The sequence below is a fragment of the Hemitrygon akajei genome, chromosome 2 (genome assembly GCF_048418815.1).
Source record: "Hemitrygon akajei chromosome 2, sHemAka1.3, whole genome shotgun sequence".
NCBI classification, from domain to species: Eukaryota; Metazoa; Chordata; class Chondrichthyes; order Myliobatiformes; family Dasyatidae; genus Hemitrygon; species Hemitrygon akajei.
The window spans coordinates 61521885-61544210 of record NC_133125.1 but is presented as its reverse complement, the minus strand read 5'-3'; the positions used below and the strand labels follow the sequence as shown (position 1 = coordinate 61544210).

The 22326-nt window shown below is 42.7% G+C and overlaps 1 protein-coding gene across 3 annotated transcripts in view; it reads left to right on the top strand.

The window, feature by feature from the left end:
- Nucleotides 1-22326, top strand: part of dennd4c (DENN/MADD domain containing 4C) — a 183667-nt gene that overhangs the window by 106056 nt on the left and 55285 nt on the right. The window lies entirely within an intron of this gene.

Sequence of the window (22326 nt, the reverse complement as noted above, 5' to 3'; positions counted from 1 at the left end):
AAAGCAAAAAGAACAAAAGGATAAAAGTAAGGCAGGCTCCCACCTGCTTTAAAAAGTCCACCATCCTACTTATGCCAAAGAAAAACAGTGACCTGCCTTAATGACTGTCATCCAGTGGCTTTCACATCCATCATCTTGAAATGCTTGAGACTGGTCATAGAACTGGCCTTTTGGCCTAATAAGTCCATTTGGACCATGATGTCCACCCAGCTGGTGCCAGTTCTTGTGTTCATCCCATGTCCTTCTCATCCTATCCCTCCATGTACCTATCCAAGTGCTTCTTAAATGATACTATTGTTCTGACTCAACCACTTCTGGCAGCTCGTTCCATATATGCATCTATTTAAAAAAGAGTTTGTTTCTCAAGCCCCACACGGCAGACATCAATTCCAGTCTCCAAGATCAACTTAATCCACTGCAATTTGCTTACTGCCAAAACAGGTTCACGGCATCTGCTGTCTTCCTGACCCTACACTCATCTCTGGAACATCTGAATAACAAGCACACTAATTTCAGCCTCTTTATTGTCCATCCCTCCACCTTCAACATCATAATTCCTAACAAACTCATCTCCAAATTCCTGGATTTGGGACTCTTGCTTCCCCACCTGCAACTTGATACTCGACTTCTTGACCAACAGATCTCTATCAGAAGGAATACATAACACTTCCACGTTGTCCTTAACACTGCTGAACCCCCACTCTGCAATCTCAGTTCCATACTATACTTTATACACTCACAGTTATGTAGCCAAATTGTATTCTAACTTCATTCACAAGTTAGCAGATGTCATCTTGATAGTGTGCCAGATCTCAAATAATGAGTCTAGGAAAGAGTTGAGAGCTCAATGGCATGGTGTCATGACAACAGACTCTTCCTCAGTGGTAGCACTCATGGACTTGAGGAAGCAGAGTAGAGTACACGCCCCTATCTATATCAGTGCTACTGAAGTGGAAGTAGTTGAGTTTCAAGTTCCTCAGTGCAAGTATCACTAACAATTTGTCCTTGTCCAGCCAGTGGTGCTGAAGTGGAAATAGTTGAGTTTCAAGTTCCTCACTGCAAATATCACCAACAATTTGTCCTTGTCCAGCCACATTAACACTACAGACGGGAAAGTATGCCAACAACTCTTCTTCAAAAATGAAATTCTTCATGTTCTTGAGAACTTGCTGTTTTTTTTTACACAGATGCTCAATAGGAAGCATAGCATTCAGATGTATCATATACATAAGAAAGTCTGAAGATGCTGGAAATCCAAGCAACACACACACAATGCTGAATGAACTCAGCAGGCCAGGCAGCCTCTATGGAAAAGAGTAAACAGTGGACTGATCATCAGTGTCCTGATGAAGAGTCTTGCCCCAAAACGTCAACTCTTTAGTCTTTTCCATAGATGCTGTCTGGCGTGCTGAGTTCTTCCAGCATTTGTGTGTGTTGCTTGGGTGCATCACATCTTGGTTTGGGAACTACTTGGCCCCAGACCAGATCAGATTTATTATCACTAATGTATGTCAAGAAATTTGTTGTTTAGTGGCAGCAGTATAGTGTGCAATACATTAAAAATACTTAACATTACAATAGGGATATCGATGAAAATGCAAAAAGAGAACAATACAGTGAGACTGGGTTCATGGTCTGTTCAGAAATCTGATATTTGGAGTGTGAGTCTTCAAAGTTCAAAGTAATTTTTTTTAATCAAAGTATGTATGTCACCTGAGGTTCATTTTTTGCAAGCTTTCACAGTAAATATGAAGAAAGACAATAGAATCAATCAAAAATGCACAGAAACAAGGACGGACAAACAACAAATTGTGCAAATACACGGGGGGGGGGGAATCAATAATTGTTAAGTAATAAAAGACATTGAGAACATGAGTTGGATAATATTCAGGGATTCATCTTCAAATCTGAATGAATACACCCAGTTGTCATTGACTTCATGCGACCTTTGCCTTTTGAGAACATACTGGACATACCCACACCAAAAGCCAAGTATGAGCCAGGAGATTCGTAGGACTTCATTTGTAGTATTCAAGACTGCAGATTCAGAACTATACAAGAAGTCCAGGTACAACAATGGAATTTATTTTAAGAGCAAAAAAGCAATTCTGGCTGAAGTTAGAGACTGAATTGGATGCACTTTAGCAGAGTTTGCAGGCCATTACTTCCTACAAAGCAAAGCCTAACATCATAAATGGCCACACACACACAAAATGCTGGTGGAACGCAGCAGGCCAGGCAGCATCTATAGGGTGAAGCACTGTTGACGTTTGGGGCCGAGACCCTTCGTCAGGACTAACGGAAAGGAAAGATAGTCAGAGACTTGAAAGTAGGAGGGGGAGGGGAAAATGCAAAATGACAGGAGAAGACCGGAGGGGGTGGGGTGAAGCTGAGAGCCAGAAAGGTGATTGGCAAAAGGGATACAGAGCTAGAGAAGGGAAAGGATCATGGGATGGGAGGCCTAGGGAGAAAGAAAGGGGGAGGGGAGCACCAGAGGGAGATGGAGAACAGGCAGAGTGATGGGCAGAGAGAGAAAGAAAAGAAAGGGAGGGGGGGAAAAATACTAAATATATCAGGGATGGAGTTAGAAGGGGAGGAGGGGCATTAACAGAAGCTAGATAAGTTAATGTTCATGCCACCAGGTTGGAGGCTACCCAGCTGGTATATAAGGTGTTGTTCCTCCAACCTGAGTGTGGCTTCATCTTGACAGTAGAGAAGGCCATTGATAGACATATCAGAATGGGACGTGGAAATAAAATGTGTGGCCACTGGGAGATCCTGCTTTCTCTGGCGGACCGAGTGTAGGTGTTCAGCGAAGCGGTCTGCCAGTCTGCGCCGGGTCTCACCAATATATAAAAGGCCACACCGGGAGCACTGGACGCAGTACACCACACCAGCCGACTCACAGGTGAAGTGTCGCCTCACCTGGAAGGACTGTCTGGGGCCCTGAATGGTGGTGAGGGAGGAAGTGTAAGGGCAGGTGTAGCACTTGTTCCGCTTACAAGGATAAGTGCCAGGAAGGAGATCAGTGAGAAGGGATGGGAGGGATGAGTGGACAAGGGAGTCGCGTAGGGAGCGATCCCAGCGGAAAGTGGGGGAGGGGGGGGGAGATGTGCTTGGTAATGGGATCCCGTTGGAGGTGGCGGAAGTTACGGAGAATTATATGTTGGACCTGGAGGCTGGTGGGGTGGTAGGTGAGGACAAGGGGAACCCTATCCCGAGTGGGGGTGGCGGGCGGATGAGGAGATGTGCGGGAGATGGGAGAGATGCGTTTGAGAGCAGAGTTGATGGTGGAAGAAGGGAATCCCCTTTGTTTAAAAAAGGAAGACATCTCCTTCTCCCTGGAATGAAAAGCCTCATCCTGAGAGCAGATATGGCGGAGAGGAAGAAATTGTGGGAAGGGGATAGCATTTTTGCAAGAGACAGGGTGGGAAGAGGAATAGTCCAGGTAGTTGTGAGAGTCTGTAGGCTTAAAGTAGATATCAGTAGATAGGCCGTCTCCAGAGATGGAGACAGAAAGATCAAGAAAGGGGAGGGAGGTGTCGGAAATAGACCAAGTAAATTTGAGGGCAGGACGAAAGTTGGAGGCAGAGTTAATGAAGTCAACTAGCTCAGCATGCGTGCAGGAGGCAGCGCCAATGCAGTCATCGATGTAGCGAAGGAAAAGAGGGGGACAGATACCCGTATAGACTTGGAAAATGGACTGTTCCACAAAGCCAACAAAAAGGCAGGCATAACTGGGATCCATGCGGGTGCCCATGGCTACACCCTTGGTTTAGAGGAAGTGGGAGGAGCCAAAGGAGAAATTATTGAGAGTAAGAACTAATTCCGCTAGACGGAGGAGAGTGGTGGTAGAGGGGAATTGGTTAGGTCTGGAATCAAAAAAGAAGTGAAGAGCTTTGAGACTGTCCTGGTGGGGGATAGAGGTATATAGGGACTGGACGTCCATGGTGAAAATAAAGCAGTGGGGGCCAGGGAACTTAAAATCATTGAAAAAATTCAAAGCGTGAGAAGTGTCACGAACATAGGTGGGAAGAGATTGAACAAGGGGGGATAAAAGAGTGTCAAGGTATGCAGAAATGAGTTCGGTGGGGCAGGAGCAAGCTGAGACAATGGGTCTACCTGGACAGGCAGGTTTGTGAATCTTGGGTAGGATGTAGAAACGGGAAGTGTAGGGTGTGGGAACTATGAGGTTGGCGGCAGTGGATGGGAGATCCCCAGAGCTGATAAGGTTGGTGATGGTATAGGAAGACAGTGGCCCGGTGCTCCTTAGTGGAGTCATGATCAAGGGGTAAATAAGAGGAGGTATCAGAGAGTTGTGGCTGTGCCTCGGCCAGGTAGAGGGCAGTACACCAGACAACAACAGCTCCCCTCTTATCAGCGGGTTTTATAGTGAGGTTGGGATTGGTGCGGAGAGCAGAGCGTTCGGAAGGAGTGAGGTTGGAATTGGAACAGGGTGTGGTGAAATCAAGACGGTTGATGTCCCGTCGGCAATTAGCAATAAAGAGATCCAGAGCAGGCAGAAGACCAGAGCGGGGTGTCCGTGAAGAGGAGGAGGGTTGAAGACGGGAGAAGGGGTCATCGGTGGGGATAGGAGAGTCCTTGCCAAAGAAGTAAGCTCGGAGACGGAGCTGGCGGAAGAAGAGTTCAGCGTCATGGCGAACGCGGAACTCGCTGAGGTGTGGGCGAAGAGGGACAAAGGTGAGGCCCTTACTGAGGACAGAGCGCTCTGCCTCAGAGAGTTGAAGGTAGGAGGGAATGGTAAAGACTCGGCACGGATGACAGATGGGAGCAGAGGGGGGAGGGAAGCTGGTAATGTCACTGGAGAGGGGAAGGGTTGGGGTGAGAGGAAGATGTAGCCTCTGAGGGCCCAGGAGCTGACGATGGGATCTGAGGGGGAGGGGATTGCAGAGTGATGGTGGGGGAAGGAGAGATGGGAGTCACAATCGCAGCATGTGAAGACCCGGCCTGGAGTTATATACTGGCTGGGTAGCCTCCAACCTGATGGCATGAACGTTAACTTCTCTAACTTCTGTTAATGCCCCTCCTCCCCTTCTAACTCCATCCCTGATATATTTAGTATTTTCCCCCCTCCCTTTCTTTTCTTTCTCTCTCTGCCCATCACTCTGCCTGTTCTCCATCTCCCTCTGGTGCTCCCCTCCCCCTTTCTTTCTCCCTAGGCCTCCCATCCCATGATCCTTTCCCTTCTCTAGCTCAGTATCCCTTTTGCCAATCACCTTTCTGGCTCTCAGCTTCACCCCACCATCTCAGCGTCTCTGGAAATAAATGAACAGTCAATGTTTCAGTCTCAGCATCAGGCCTTCAATCAGTCCTCATGATGGGTCACTGCCTGAAACGTCAACAGTTTATTCATTTCCATAGCTGCTGCCTGGCCTGCTGATTTCTTCCAATTTTTTTTGTGTTGTTCTGCACTTACAGCATGACATTTTAACCCTTGCTTTGGGGCAATTTCTGAAATTCCCCCTTTTTGTCCTGTAAAGGCCAACAGTCTACTGAATTTCAGTAACACAGTTTTGTCTGGGGCATTGGACTGTTGGGATCATAAAGGAGGCTGTTGCCTGGTGAGTTATCACTCTACAAAGTGATCTCAGGCAAGAGACTAAAACAAATAGCATAACAAGTAAGAATATAGCCCCCTTGCCCACTGTACAATGGAACTACCCCAATCTCCTAGAAGTGAGTGGAGCCAGGTGGTGACCAGCTCCAATGTAACACCTGCATAATCTTTTTGACCTTGTCAGATTCTAAGTAGATCACAGATTTGCATTCAACTCTCCTGGCTGATGATGTCTCAAGTAGCATTTTCCTTAGCCAGTATGAATTCCATTGCCAACTAGTTCTGAAGTATCACATTATGAATCACTACCATCTCATCTGTTATACCCTCAATGGCCTCGCTTGTTTCATGTAATGCTTGGGGTGTCTCTTTGGCCAATCTCTCCATGGCAGAGACCATATTAATACTTCCTCAAGCAAGTCTTGGAAGTCCTCAAAAGGGGGTCCCAATTATCCAGAAGCTTTCAGCCTCTAATAGCCTTTCAGTGGATGTTCTGCACAGCCTGATGCAGAGAAAGTGACTATAGCTGGTGAATATGTGGTGGGATTCTTAGGCCAAATAACAAAAGCCTTTCCATCCTACAGGCAACCATGCTTTTATACAGTGCTCTGCAAAAGTCTTAGGCACATATATATAGGTACTCTAGTAATTTTATTTATTGCACTGTACTGCTGCCACAAACTAATTTCATAACACATGAGTGATGTGGAAGAGGGGAGGGAGCAGGAAGCACCAGAGAAACATACTGTAATGATCAATAAACCAGTCGTATGGAATCAAATGACCTTGCCTGGTTTCTCAGTGCTGGGTATGCTTGCACTTGTCCCACCCCCTACCTCTGCACTCCTGTGCCACCTATCCCACATCCTTCCTACAGAGCTCCACCCTCGTCATTCCTGATCTCCTTTGCTCCTGCCAGATTTGCAAACTCGCTGTCTGCTACACATTGACAAATACAATGCAGTGCAAAATTCTAGGCACACTAGCTATATATACTACACCTAGTATGTTTTATTAAGTGACATGAGCTTGTTAATAAGTGTACATGTACTGTTTCCAACCAAGGTGGTACCTTTCTATTGGCAGATACATTTTTCGCTCTGCCCTCTTAAGGTTAGAGGGTGGTAATAAGATGCAGTTATATAAAAGAAAATACCATCCATCAAAGCCAGTGCCCACTCTGAGCGATTGTGTGCATCCCTCCATCCTCCTCCCTGCTTTCTAAAACAATCAATTTTAGGCTTCACTTTGCTTCCCTCCATGACTGCTAGGCAGTGTTGTGCTGTCTTAGTTTTGTTGTTGAAATAATGCCAAGCTTTCCTTTCCGGGAAAGAAAAAGGGATGGGAACACCGCCCCCTGAATGTGTGGATCCATTACAACATACCCAACAACTTGACTGATTGGATTGCAGTGTGTGTTTGTAACTAAGATGTAAGCAGGTGTTGTAATAATGTTCTGCATTTGAGTAAAAGATAAGCCCAAAGTATATTCTCAATCTAAAATCCATTATAACCACTTAAGGGTTCTAGTCAATGAGTTGGTCCTTTCTCCAAGATCATCTTTGCCTCTGATTCCCTGGGATTATGTCTCTGGTAAATCATGTGGTTTGCCACCACTTTTCCAGCTATAGTTGGGAATCCTGGTACATTCCACTCATTTCTGATTATATTCATTGTTGGATTCTTGCACTCAGTGCATTTTAGTCCAGAAGTATTCAGAGGTTTAAGAAACATGGAAGCAAATCATCCACATACTGAAGCAATATGGAAGGACTCCTGTAAGACCTATCTGCACTTTAAGAGTTCAACAGACATCATTTACTCCACATCATTACCTCCTTTTGCCAATTGGTTCTCTGCTACTTGAGCAAGCAAGTGTTTTATTATCATCGTTCTGTGTTTGGGAAAGAAGGCTCAGGATCTGTTGAAATTGAATGCGATGGGTTGTATCTTCACTACATATAAAGAGTCGCCTGGAAAATACTGAAAGAGTGCCCTTTGGAACTCTTCAGGCATTTTACATAAAACAAAGAATCTAAAATCCCTTGAGTGGTATGGCAGTGTAACATGTAAATTGTGTGTGGGCTTGTATCAGGTGACAATTAAAAACGGTTCAGCATGAGGTGGCAACACATTCGGGGCCTTGGTAGAGAATGAAAAGAGCATGAGAGGACTTAACGTGATTGTCCAGCAGTAGTTGCTTTGCAGATTTTCCATATGGATGATCTGAACCTTCTCCAGAGTAATGTGCCATACAGCGTATGCCAGTGGATGGCAGACGTAATTATTTCTCTAACAATGTGCTCAACTGTAGCAAATGTTTTGGCAGACAAAAAATTGTTAGCAAACTTCCACCACCAGACTGGCTTTTACCTGAACCAGTGCTTCTAACGGGGCACGAAGTCTTTGGGACCTTGAGTTGTACCTGTTCAGGGGAGCATACCAATGAGCATCACAGTTTACAAAGGAAATCCCATCTCCACAGATTAATCAGTGGATCTTGTGCTGCAAGCAGCTGATGATCTCCTTAAGGTGATAAATAACTTTATTTAAAAAATTGGTAAAGAGACTGCCTGCCCTGTTCCCACAACAATTAACCGATCCTTTGCTTCAGAGTGCTTACAGTCAATTAGAAGCAAGAATTGTGGAAATGGGGGTTCCACTATCAACCAGGAAATCTAATTGTTTACCATCATCTTCAGAAATCTGTAAAATGGACAGAATTGTAATTGTACAAGGTCTTGAATACAGTTCAGGAAAGGATTATTTAAAGTAAACTATGATCTGTGGTATTGGTAACTGTTACCAACGTTGCCTTGGAACCAAGGGCATCTTTGAGCTCAGTGGCTAGGCTATCTGCTAGTAAAAAATCTTTTAAGGATATCCCTCTCTTTTACCACTGTGTCCACTGCCCCATCTCCATGTTGACATGAATCAAAGAACTGTGAAAACCCCATATATTTAGAGTATTTTCTAAATAGTAAATTACGCTGTTCAAACAAAAATTGTACCATCACAAGTAGGTCATATGGGCCAAAAGCCTACAAAGCAGGTAATGTTAAAGCTAAGTTTACAGAGAAGTTATAAGCAGAATGATAACCCAAAACTTGGTCACTGTCATTTTAGTTAAATATACAGTAAAACAGAATGACAAATTAAAATAACTTCCAAATTGTATAGGACAGCTGTCGCATTTGTTTAACAATAAACAATTTGTTTAACAATTTGTTTTACGATATTTTGTCCCAACTCCCGAGCCAAGTTTAACTCTCTGATGTTTAACTAGTTCTGTAGGGATGAGCGTGACTCAAAGCAATGGCGCAATAGATAAAAATGGGCAAATGCCGCACAAAGCGTGAGGAAAGTCTAATAGATTAAATTGCATTTATATTATTGCAAGAAGTCAAACAAGTGTGGTAGATCAACTTGGGTACATGGGGTTGTGATTTAATAGCTATTATAGAAACATGGTTGAGGGATGGGATGGACTGGTAGCACAATGTTCCAGAGTACAGATGATAAAGGTAAAAACAAGAAAGGAAAGAGAAGTACAATATTGATTAGTAAGAACATCACAACATCACAGTAGTAATTTGAGGGGGCATTCCTGGGGTTTGGGGGGGGCTTGGGGAAAGAGGTCTCCAATATAGAATTCTTGGTAGAAATTAGAAATAAGAAAGGTGTAATCACATTTATGGAATAACATTATGGGCTCTGCAGAAGGTGGTGAAAATTAAAAGAGCAAATATGTAAATAAATCACACGTAGGTTTATGAATAATAGGGTTGTAACAATAGAACATAGAACACCTACAGCACAATACATGCCTTTTGGCCCACAATGCTGTGCCGAACATGTACTTATTTTAGAAATTACCTAGGGTTACCCATAGCCTTCCATTTCTCTATGCTCCATGTACCTATTGAGGAGTCTCTTAAGAGACCTAATCATATCTGCCTGCACCAGCGTTGCTAGCAGCTCATTCCACACACTCACCACTCTGTGTAAAAACAAAACAACTTATCCCTAACAGCTCCGCTGTACCTACTTTCAAGCAGCTTAAAAATATGCCCTCTCATGTTAGCCATTTCAGCCCTGGGAAAAAGCCTCTGACTATCCACGTAATCAATGCCTCTCATCATCTTATACACCTCCATCGAGTCACCTCTCATCCTCTGTTGCTCCAAGGAGAAAAGGCTGAGTTCACTCACCCTATTCTCATAAGGCATGCTCCCCAATCCAGGCAACATCCTTATAAATCTCCCCTGCACCCTTTCTATGGTTTCCACATCCTTCCTGTAGTGAGGCGACCAGAACTGAGCACAGTACTCCATGTGGGGTCTGACCAGGATCCTATATAGTTGCAACATTACCTCTCAGCTCCTAAACTCAATCCCATGGTTGATGAAGGAAAACGCACGGTATGCCGCCTTAACCACAGTCAACCTGCGTAGCAGCTTTATGTGTCCTATGGACTCAGACCCCAAGATCTCTCTGATCCTCCACACTGCCAAGAGCTTTACCATTGGTGCTATATTCTACCATCATATTTGAGCTATCAAAATGAACCAACGCACACTTAGCTGGGTTGAACTCCATCTGCCACTTCTTAGCTCAGTTTTGCATCCTATGGATGTCCCGCAGTAACCTCTGACAGCCCTCCACACTTTCCACAACACCCCTAACCTTTGTGTCATCATCAAACTTACTAACCCATCCCTCCACTTCCTCATCCAGGTCATTTATAAAAATCACGAAGAGAAGGTGCCCCAGAACAGATCCCTGAGGCACTCCACTGGTGACCGACCTCCATGCAGAATATGACCTGTCCACAACCACTCCTTGTCTTCTGTGGGCAAGCCAATTCTGAATCCACAAAGCAATGTCCCTTTGGATCCCATGCCTCCTTACTTTCTTAATAAGCCTTGCATAGGGTACCTTATCAAATGACTTGCTGAAATCCATATACACTACATCTGCTGCTCTTCCTTCATCAGTGTGTTTAATCACATCTTCAAAAAATTTAATCAGGCTCGTAAGGCACGACCTGCCTTTGACAAAGCCATGCTGACTGTTCCTAATCATACCATACCTCTCCAAATGTTCATAAATCCTGCCTCTCAGGTTCTTCTCCATCAGTTTACCAACCACTGAAGTAAGACTTACTGGTCTATAATTTCCTGGGCTATCTCTAATCCCTTTCTTGAATAATGGAACAAGATCCACAACCCTCCAATCCTCCGGAACCTCTCCCATTCCCATTGATGAGGCAAAGATCATCGCTAGAGGCTCAGCAATCTCTTCCCTTGCCTCCTACAGTAGCCTGGGGTACATCTCATCTGGTCCCAGTGACTTATCCAACTTGATGCTTTCCAAAACCTCCAGCACATCCTCTTTCTTAAAATCTACATGCTCAAGCTTTCAGTCCACTGTAAGTCATCCGTACAATCGCCAAGATCCTTTTCCGTAGTGAATACTGAAGCAAAGTACTCATTAAGTATCTCAGCTATCTCCTCTGGTTCCATACACACTTTTCCACTGTCACACTTGATTGGTCCTATGCTCTCACGTCTTACCTTTTGCTCTTCACATGCTTATAGAATGCCTTGGAGTTTTTCTTAATCCTGTCCACCAAGGCCTTCCCATGACCCCCTTCTGATACTCCTAATTTCATTCTTAAGCTCCTTCCTGCCAGTCTTATAACCTTTTAGATCTCTATCATTACCTGGTGGTTGTTGTTTTTAACCTTTTGTAAGCTTTTCTTTTCTTCTTGACTAGATTTACAACAGCCCTAGTATACCACCATTCCTGTACCCTACCATCCTTTCCCTGTCTCATTGGAACATTCCTATGCAGAACTCCATGCAAATATCCCCTGAACATTTGCCACATTTTTGCCATACATTTCCCTGAGAACTTCTGTTCCCAGTTTATGCTGCCAAGTTCCTGCTTGATGGCTTCATACTTCCCCTTACTCCAATTAAACGTTTTTCTAACTTGTGTGTTCCTATCCCTCTCCAGTGCTATGGTAAAGGAGATAGAATTGTGGTCACTGTCTTCAAAATGCTCTCCCACTGAGAGACCTGACACCTGACCAGGTTCAGTTCCCAATACCAGATCAAGTACAGCCTCTCCACTTGTAGGCTTATCTACATATTGTGCCAAGAAACCTCCCTGAACATACCTAACAAACTCCACCCCATCTAAACCCCTCCGTCTAGGGACATGCCAATCAATATTTGGGAAATTAAAATCTCCCACCACAACAACTCTGTTATTATTGCACCTTTCCAGAATCTGTTTCCCTATCTTCTCCTCAATGTCCCTGTTACTATTGGGTGGTCTATAAAAAACACCCAGTAGAGTTATTGACTCCTTCCTGTTCCTAACTTCCACTCACAGAGACTCGGTGGACAATCCCTCCATGACTTCCTCCTTTTCTGCAGCCGTGACACTATCTCTGAGCAGCAGTGCCACACCCCCACCTCTTTTGCCTCCCTCCCTGTCCTTTCTGAAACATTTTAAGCCTGGCACTCTAAGTAGCCATTCCTGTCCCTGAGCCATCCAAGTCTCTGTAATAGCCACAACATCATAGCTCCAAGTACTGATCCATGCTCTAAGCTCATCCACTTTGTTCATAATACTCCTTGCATACTCTCCCCAATAGCCTTAGCAAACATCCCTGCCAGGATATTGGTCCCCCTCAGATTCAAGTGCAACCCGTCCTTTTTGTACAGGTCACACCTGCCCCAAAAGAGATTCCAATGATCCAGGAATCTGAATCCCTGGCCCCTGCTCCAATCCCTCAGCCACGCATTTATCCTCCAGCTCATTCTATTCCTGTAGTAAACTGCGTGTAGCACAGGCAGTAATCCCGAGATTACTACCTTTGAGGTCCTGCTTCTCAACTTCCTTCTTAACTCCCTGCAGTCTGTTTTCAGGACCTCCTCTCGTTTCCTACCCATGTTGTTAGTACCAATATTTACCACGACCCCTGGCTGTTCACCTTCCTACTTCAGGATATCGTGGATGCGATCAGAAAGATCCTGGACCCTGACACCTGGGAGGCAAATTACCATCTGTGTTTCTTTCCTGCATCCACAGAATCACCTGTCTGATCAGGTGATTTTTATTTTCCCTGTCTATTAAGCTTGTGCTTTGTATCATACCCATTCATATGAAACTAGTTTAAACCTGCCTAAGCAGGTCTAACGAATCTCCTTGCCAGGATTAGTCCTTTTCTAGATCGAGTGTAACTCATCCTTTGTGCAGTCCCTATCATGCTGTCACCATTGCCAATATTTCTCAGCGTCCATCTGCAGCTTCAGTCATTCTATGTGGTCAGTCAAGAAATGCATTTGCACTTACTTCTCACAGTTGTTGCTAGGGAAAGAAACTTTCCCTCATCTGTCACATTCTGGAAGAGGAGCATGTAACTGCACTGATTGACACCTCTTAAACATTAAGCCTACAGTGGAAGGTTAAGCACTTGCCTTGCAGTTGTCAGGCTCAACTTACAGAGGAGATCTTAAAGAAACATATACAGTTATGAAAGGATAGATAGGATAGAGGCAGCAAAGTTGTTTTCACTAGTAGGTGAGACTATTACCAGGGGACATAGCCTCAAGATTCAGGGGAGTAGATTTAGGAGGGAGGTGAGGAGGAACTGCTGTTCCCAGAGAGTGGTGAATCTGTGGAATTCTCTGCCCAATATAGCCCAATGAATTAAATATAATGAATATATTTAAGACAGAGTTGGGTAGATTTCTGCATAGTAGGTGAATTAAGGGCTATGGGGTAAAGGCAGGTATGTGGAGATGAGACCATGGTCAGATCAGCCATGATCTGACTGAATGGTAGAATAGGCTCAACGTGCCTATTTCTTATGTTCTTGTGTCTCTCAATAAAACTTCAGCACTTTAACTTCAAAGCAGCTAAACTCATAAAGGCTGTTCCTTTCAGAAAAAAGTGGGGATCTAGACAGACGTTCCAGTCAGTTGGGCTACCTAATCCTGAATGAGTGGAAGTCTGAGGACAGTCTGAGGCAGTAAAAATAAATTGGGTATGTGTCATTACAGGAATAACTGAGTCAGCATATCATAAACACGAGATTCTGCAAATGCTGGAAATCCAGAGCAATTCTCACAAAGTGCTGGAGGAACTCAGCAGGTTAGGCAGCATCTATATAAATGAATAGACAGTCAACATTTTGGGCTGAGACCTTCTTCAGGATTGGGAAAGAAAGGGGAAGCCACCAGAATAGAAAGGTGGGGGGAAGAGGAAGGAGGAGCAGATAGAAGGCAATAGGTGAAGCCAGGTAGGTGGGAAAAGGTAAAAGGTTGGAGAAGAAGGAAACCCATAGGAGAGACAGCATATTTTGCTACCAGTGCTTGGGCTGAGGATGATGTTCCCAAGAGTAGTGGTACTTAAGTGAATCAGTGGCTTGCATTTGCAACATATTTTCCATGACCTGAAAATCTAGCAGTGTTTTAGAGTTGACTTAACATGTACACTACGGTAACATAGTGAAGTACTAAATCATATGTCTTTAAGATCACACATGAGGTTTCCGGTGACGTCATCGTTGAGAATGGCAGCTTAAGTCACTAACTCCTCTGGAAAAATGCATATTAAGCCCCGTTAACCCATCAAATACAGTATTTTTCGAAAAATATTTGAACTGAAAAGAGGGCGAGAATGGGGAAAAAGAATGGAAATTTAAAAAGTGACACTGTGGAGTCTGCAGCCGAGAGGAGTTCAGCGAGCGGCTCTCCTACCCGACCGCGTGCTAGTGAGCTGAACGCTGGGCCTCATTCAGGCGAAGCGGCGAATATGATCGAAATTCTGAAAGAGATAAGGGAGTTCCAGAAAGATATAAAGCAGCAGCTACATGATATTTAGTTGGAGCTCGCCAATGTCAATCAAAAAATAGCGGTGGCAGAGACTCAAATTGAGTAGGTGGAAGATTGCATTCAAAACGTTGAACGAATACTGAGTAAGAAAATAAAAATATTAAATCACCAAGAAGATAAACTGCTTGACCTGGAGGGAAGATCACGGTGGTAAAATATCAGAATATACAACGTTCCCGAAGGAGCGGAGGGCTTGTCTATGACGGAGTTTGTTGGAAAGTTGCTGCGGGATGCGCTGGAGTTTCCCTCGACTATGGAGCTGGAAATCAAGAGAACGCATCGCGCGCTAGTCCCGAAACCTACCCAGGATAAACCACACTCAATAATAATTAAATTCCTTTGGTACAGTACCAAGGTGGAGATTCTACGAAGGGCCTGGGGTAAGAAGAGGGTGTTTTTAGGTGATAAATTAATATATTTCGACCAAGATTACCCCCCGCGGTCCTACAGAAACGCAAAGAATACTCTGAAGTAAAGCAAGTACTAAAGCAAAAAAGGATTAGATCTCAAACTCCGTACCCTGCTAAACTTCAAGTGTTTTATGAAGACAGGACATGGTTGTACCAGACAGTGGAAGGGGTGACTACAGACATGAAGGCCAGAGGGTTGCCCGTCAGCGTGATCAACCCGAAGGAAAGCCTGGCAGAGGAATTACCCCACTCTGCTTGGGAAATAGTGAGAGATTCGAGAAGGCAGGAGACAGGAGGAGGCCAAGAGAAGTATATCATAAAGAGACCGGGAGTTTTCCAAAGACAGTCCTCACCCCCTCCAGAAGAGCCATAAGGTTTGGTTAACTTTAAAAATGTTGAGAAGCTAAACGGAAGCAAAAGTAGACAGTGATATACCTATCTCAAGAAATACTTATTATAATGTGGATTTTATATTACTTAGTTGTTATTCTTTAGTCGCTCACTTACTCCTTTTCCCCCACTAAAATAAGAATATATATATATGTGTATATATGTAATATATATGTGTGTGTGTTTATATATGAGGAGTATCCAGGGAAATCTTTTCTGTGTAATGGATTTGTTCACTGACTTTTATGACTACTGCAATGGGGGCCCTCAACTCACAAGTAGGAGGGGTTATCCCCCACAGCTAAACATTTCCTCTAGCTCAACGCAGGGTCATCTACTAGAGACCTCAGCCTTGGAATCACACGTTCGTTGCCATTTTTGTTATTAATTGCGTTTCTTGGTTCTTATTTGTTCAGGGAGTAGATAGATTAAGTTTTATTCTGCTAATTTAAATGATATATTGACAGATAAATACACATGGCTAAGGACAAAGTAAAATTCATTTCTTTTAATGTCAACGGGCTATTAAATCCAATCAAACGTAATAGAATTTTATCCAAAATGAAAAAAGAACAAGCCCATGTAGTATATTTATAGGAAACTCATTTAAGCGATAATGAGCATAAAAAACTAAAGAGAATGGGCTTCACTAATTTGTTTTTCTCCTCATATAAATCAGGACATAGGAGAGGAGTTGCTAGTCTTATCTCAAGTAAGCTAAATTTTGAAAAAGTATTCGAAATGGGAGATAAAGAGGGCAGATATATTCTGGTAAGGGGGAATATAGACAGAAATTCATTACTCTATTGAATATATACGCACCCCTGGGAAGTGATATTGGGTTTTTTCAGAAAATTACTGATATTATGGTAACGGAAACAGAAGGTTTCCTGATATGTGGGGGAGACAACCAAACTTAGACTCTTCCAATAGAAAAACCTATGAAACAAAATCTTTACATAAGAAAGTTAATACACTTTTTGAGGGTGTTGGTTTAATTGATATATGGAGGGTCCTTTTCCCCAACAGAAGGGATTACACTCATTATTCTGCTCCCCATTCTGTATATACAAGAATAGACTATTTCATAACATTTGGAAAAGACAAAGACAAAATAAACACCTGTAGAATTGGGATAATAGATGTAAGTGACCATGCACCTATATATTTATCTGTTGATTTTTGACCTACAACCAAAGAATACTATTTGGAAACTAAATTCAAGTCTACTTGTACTTTAAGGAACAAATTAAAAAAGAAATTGGTCTGTACTTAGAATTTAATGATAATGGAGAGGTTTCACCTCCCATTTTATGAGATACTCTGAAGGCTATCTTAAGAGGGAAAATTATAGCAATATCTTCATATAAGAAAAAAAAGGAATAAAACATTAGAGGAATTACAAAATAGACTGGAACTAGAGAAAAAACACAAATTGAATTTGGCACAGGATACATTAGGGGAAATTAAAAGAATTAGGAATGAAATAAATAATTTGGCTACACAAGAAATCAGGAAAAACTTAATGTTTCTGAAACAGACATTATGAAAGTGGATCGAAATCTATGAAAATACTGGCGTGGAAACTGAAAAAAAAAAGATAGCAGAAAATACAATTCATAGAATTAGGGACCCAAGAACGAAAATGATAAAAAATAAGCTAAGTGAAATTCAAGAAGCTTTTGAAGTGTTTTACAAAACTCTATATAACAAAGTTCCAGGGGGAAGCATAACCCAAATTGACACCTTCTTGAATTCTCTAGAGTTACCCACTTTAAGTGAAGAACAAAATAGAACGATGACTGCTGACATAACTGAAGTTGAATTAAAAGCTGCAATTAGTAGGCTTAAATTAAGCAAGTCACCAGGATCAGATGGGTATACGGCAGAGTGGTACAAAGAATTTAAAAATGAGTTGATTCCTGATTTACTCCTCACACTGAACTGGGCTCTAAAAAAGGCACAAATGCCACCCAGTTGGAAGGAAGTGATCATCTCAGCTATACTGAAAGAAGGCAAGGAAAAAATTGAATGCGGGTCATTTAGACAAATATCCGTTCTTAATGTAGATTATAGATTATTTACCTCCATCATGACCAAACGATTAGAGGAGTTTCTACCCATACTGATACGTAACGATCAGACAGGTTTTTATACGACAACGCCAGACACAATATACGAAGGACACTTCGCATTATGGATCATATACAAAAAAATAAAATCGAAGCAATAGTGATAAGCGTGGGCACTGAAAAGGCTTTTGATTCGGTTAATTGGCAGTTTCTTTACAGAGTTTTACATAGATTTGGTTTCCAAGGCACAATTATTAAAACTATACAGACACTATATGACAATCTTACTGCTAGGATTAAAAGCAATGGATATTTATCAAATAGTCTTACCCTAGAAAGGGGCACGAGACAGGTTGTGTATGGTCACCACTACTCTTCGTGTTATATCTGGAACCATTAGCTCAATACATCAGACAAAATGAAGAAATCAGGGTAATTACTATTAAAGGGACAGCATAAATTGGCTTGTTATGCAGATGACATTTTGATCTATCTAGGGCAACCAACATACTCTTTACCTAAATTGATGCAATCCTTTGAACAATATGGTCAATTATCAGGATACAAGATCAACATAGATAAAACCCAATTACTTTCATATTACTATAGCCCACCAAGAGAAATTGAAGGTAGGTATCCCTGGGCATGGCACACAGTCTTTCAAATATTTGAGCATCATTATGCCAAAAGGTTTGGCAAAATTATCAGAATGTAATTATCAGCCTTTATATAAAAAAATTAAGGAAGATATGGCAAGATGGAACCTGATTCCTTTTTTCAGTCTCAGTTCAAGGATTGAGTCTGTTAAAATGAATATACTGCCCAGACTGTTATATCTCTTTCAGACCCTACCAATAGAGATTAATCAAAATCAATTCAATGAATGGAACAAGATGTTATCAAGGTATATTTGGCAGGGTAAAAGGCCTAGAGTTCATCTCAAAACTTTGCAGTTAGCAAAGGAAAAGGGGGAATGGGGCCTGTCTTCTCTTAGAGATTATTATTTTGCAGCACAGTTGAGAGCTGTCATATGTTGGTGCAACCCATCATATGATGCTCAATAGAAAAACATTGAGGAGCAGGTACTTCCCATCCCCATACAAACAATTTTGGCTGATAACAACCTGCAAAGGTACATAAATACTATTGATAACCCGTGGGTGAAATTGACACTGAAAATATGGAAAACTACTATAAATGAATATAAACACGAGGAAATCTGCAGATGCTGGAAATTCAAACAGCACACACAAAATGCTGGTGGAACAAAGCAGGCCAGGCAGCATCTATAAGGAGAAGCACTGTCGACGTTTCGGGCTGAGTCCCTTCGTCAGGATAACTGAAAGGAAAGATAGTAAGAGATTTTACTTTCAAATCTCTTACTATCTTTCCTTTCAGTTAGTCCTGACGAAGGGACTCGGCCCGAAACGTCGACAGTGCTTCTCCTTATAGATGCTGCCTGGCCTGCTGTGTTCCACCAGCATTTTGTGTGTGTTGTATAAAAGAATATAATCTCGAGGGAGATATTGCAGTTCTTAAATGGTGTGCATATGACTGGGAATTTACACCAAATAAATTGGATGCTAGATTTAAGGACTGGACAGCTAAAGAAATAACAGTTCTTTGCAGCATAATGAAAGAAGGAACACTGTTCAGTTTTGAAATGCTTAAAGAGAAACACTTACTAGAAAAACAAGATTTTTATTGGTATTTACAGATGTGACAATATGTTAATAAGATGCTTAAAAATGTAACCAAGGCAAGTACATGCTTGATAGAGCTATTTAGAAAAGCGTAAGAAGTTTAAGATGGCGCCGGTAACTGGCGACTCTGTGCGTGCTTTGCTGAGCAAACTGCCCTCTACACTATCCTATATCCGAGAAACCCTTCTAAACCTCCAATTTGCTACATCTAGCAAGATAACAACACCCTGGCGAAGTTACTGACCCAGCTGAAGATCATCGACACGCCAGAATTGCTTCAACTCCACACCGTACGTGGACCCGATCGTCGATGCCTGGTCCGAAGTCCACCACGTTCCCAGAGACCCGTGGCCTGCTACCGTGTTGGAACGCCTGGAGACATGGCCCATTCCGTCCAGCACCTCTCCAAAGCAAACGAGCACACAGAAGTCAGAGAACTCAAGATACCCCAGACGCTTCCCCGGAGTGACCACCGTAGAGCCTCGTTAGTGGCTATCCACTGCTGCCAGAAGTGAGGCCTCCGCCGCCGACCTGAGAAATCGAGCCTGGGGCTCGGCTGGAGCGGAGACCTCTGCAACCGTGACACAGTTCACGGACTTGTTTCAGCCGGCAGCCCGGCCCTCCGGGATTAAGTGTTGGCTTCAGGGCCCGACCCAATCAACAGCCTGGGCCCCCGACAGTTGGAAGTTGCGATGGAGCCTCCTTCGTCACTCAGCCCGACCTGGAGCGCCCGACGACGCGCTGATCGATTCCCGTGGGACGTGTCCACCACCCTCAAGAGCTGCCAACAACACACTGCATCAATGGAAATCTGGAAAGATGCACAAATTACAGAGGAAGCGTGGGAAAAGAGCTGGGCTGCTGGATAAGTCCCACCCAGCCAACACATTTTTTGTCTCACTTCCCTCCGGGAGAAGGTTCAGGAGCATGAAGATACGTACGGCCAGATTTGGGAACAGCTTCTTTCCAACTGTGATAAAACTGCTGAACAGATCCTGAACCGGATCTGGGCCGTACCTTCCAAAAATCCGGACCTGACTTGCACTACCGTACTTTACCTTTTCTATTTTCTAATCATGATTTATAATTTAAATTTTTATTATATTTACTTCGATTTGTACTTCAGGGAGTGCGAAGCGCAGAAACAAATATCACTGTGATGATTGTACGCTCTATTATCAATTGTTTGGTGACAAAGTATTTGTATTTTGTATTAAATTCAGATAATGGTAGTAGAATCATTTCAAGCATGTATAAGGGGTTGTCAAATCTTAAAACACATTTCACTTCATACATTAAAACAAAATGGGAGAAGGAAGGAGGGATAATTACCGGTATATCTGAGGAAGAATGGACAATAATATGGAGGTATCAATGGAAGTGTACCAGTTCACAGAAATGGAGGGAGGTTGGATGGAAAAACTTGATAAGATATTTTATTACACCCTCTCAGAAATCCCATTATGATAGTAACCTCCCTGTTTGCTGGAGAAATTGTGGAAATCAAAATGCAAGTCATTATATTTTTTGGGTCTGCCCTGTTATCAAAAACTATTGGAGGGGGATGCAAAATGCCCTACAAGACATCTTTAAATGTGAAATACCCTTAGAGAGTAAGACCATATATTTTGGATATATACCTCAAGAATGGTTGAAAAGGGATAAATATTTAATGAATATACTGTTGGTGGCTGGTAAAAAGACTCTTACTAGGAAATGGTTATCACAGGAGAGCCCAACTTTAAATGCATGGATGGAAATTACAATGGACATTTACAAAATGGAGAAGATAACAGCATCTGTTAATCATAAGTTGGAACAATTTGATTCATACTGGGGAAAATGGTTTAACTACATAATGCCTCATAGGCCTGATTTTATTCTCACAAATCAATGAATATGTTGTAAAAGAAAAAAAAAAATCACTCCCTACTTGTACGTACATGAGGAAATCTGCAGATGCTGGAAATACAAACAACAACACACACAAAATGCTGGTGGAACACAGCAGGCCAGGCAGCATCTATAGGGAGAAGCACTGTCGACGTTTTGGGCCGAGACCCTTCGTCAGGAAGGGTAAATACTTTGATAATACTCAGATAAATACTTTGTGGAGATTTGTAATACATATGATTATATGATATATATGTACAATGTCTGAAATACATCTTATGGAAATGTTTGATGATGAACTTCAATAAAAAAATAAATTACAAAAAAAGATTACACATGATCAGATGATATCATAAACAGCAGAGATTCAGCAGATGCTGGAAATCCAGAGGAACAAACACAAAATTCTAGAGTCAATCAATAAGACGGGCAACATCTATGAAGAGGAATGAATAGTCAACATTTTGGGCCAAAACCCTTCATCAGGACTAGAAAGGAAGGTGGAAGACGATGGGGGAAGCGGAAAGAGTACAATCTGGCAGTTGATAGATGAAACCAGGTGATGGAGAAGCTAGGTGGGTGGGAATGGGAACGGGAACTAAGTGAGAAGCTGGGGAGGTGATAGCTGGAAAAGGTAGAGCTGAAGAAGAAATAATCCGATGGGAAAGGAGAGTGGTTCACTAGGGAAAATGAAGGTGGAGGGTTGCTGCTGCACCTGAGAGTGGCCTCATCATAGCAGTAGAGGAGACCATGGACCAGTGTGTCAGAATGGAAATGAGAAGTGGAATCAAAATGGGTGACTACTGAGAGAACCCTCCTTTTGTGGCAGGCAGAGTGAGAATACTTAACAAAGGGATTCCCCAGTCTTGTGTCTGTTCTCACGATGTAGAGAAGACTGCTCTGGGAGCACCAGACCCTGGCAGATTCGCAGGTGAAGTATTGTTTCACCTGGAAGGACTGTTTGGGACTTTGGTGAGGGGGGAGTGTTGGGGCAGGTGTAGCACTTGACCCACCTACATGGGTAAGTGCTCAGAGGGTGATCATATGATATCACATATTTTACAGTATTTGAGAAGCAAAAACAAGATGGCAGGGGGGATATTAGCTGATGTGGTGGTAATGTTGGTGTGTGATGTTTTTTTCACAGAGCAAGAACTTTATGTTAGGGAATATACAGCACTGTGCACATATATATATCAAGGACGCCTAAGACTTTTCACGTTATTGTAGCAATTTTATGTATTGCACTGTACACCTGCCAACAAAAAAAAATTTATGTCAAGATTGATGATAAGCCTGATTCTGATGTGGTTCTCTATTGTGGACTGAGATTGGGAAGAGGACAAGTGAGAGGAATCATGGTTGGAG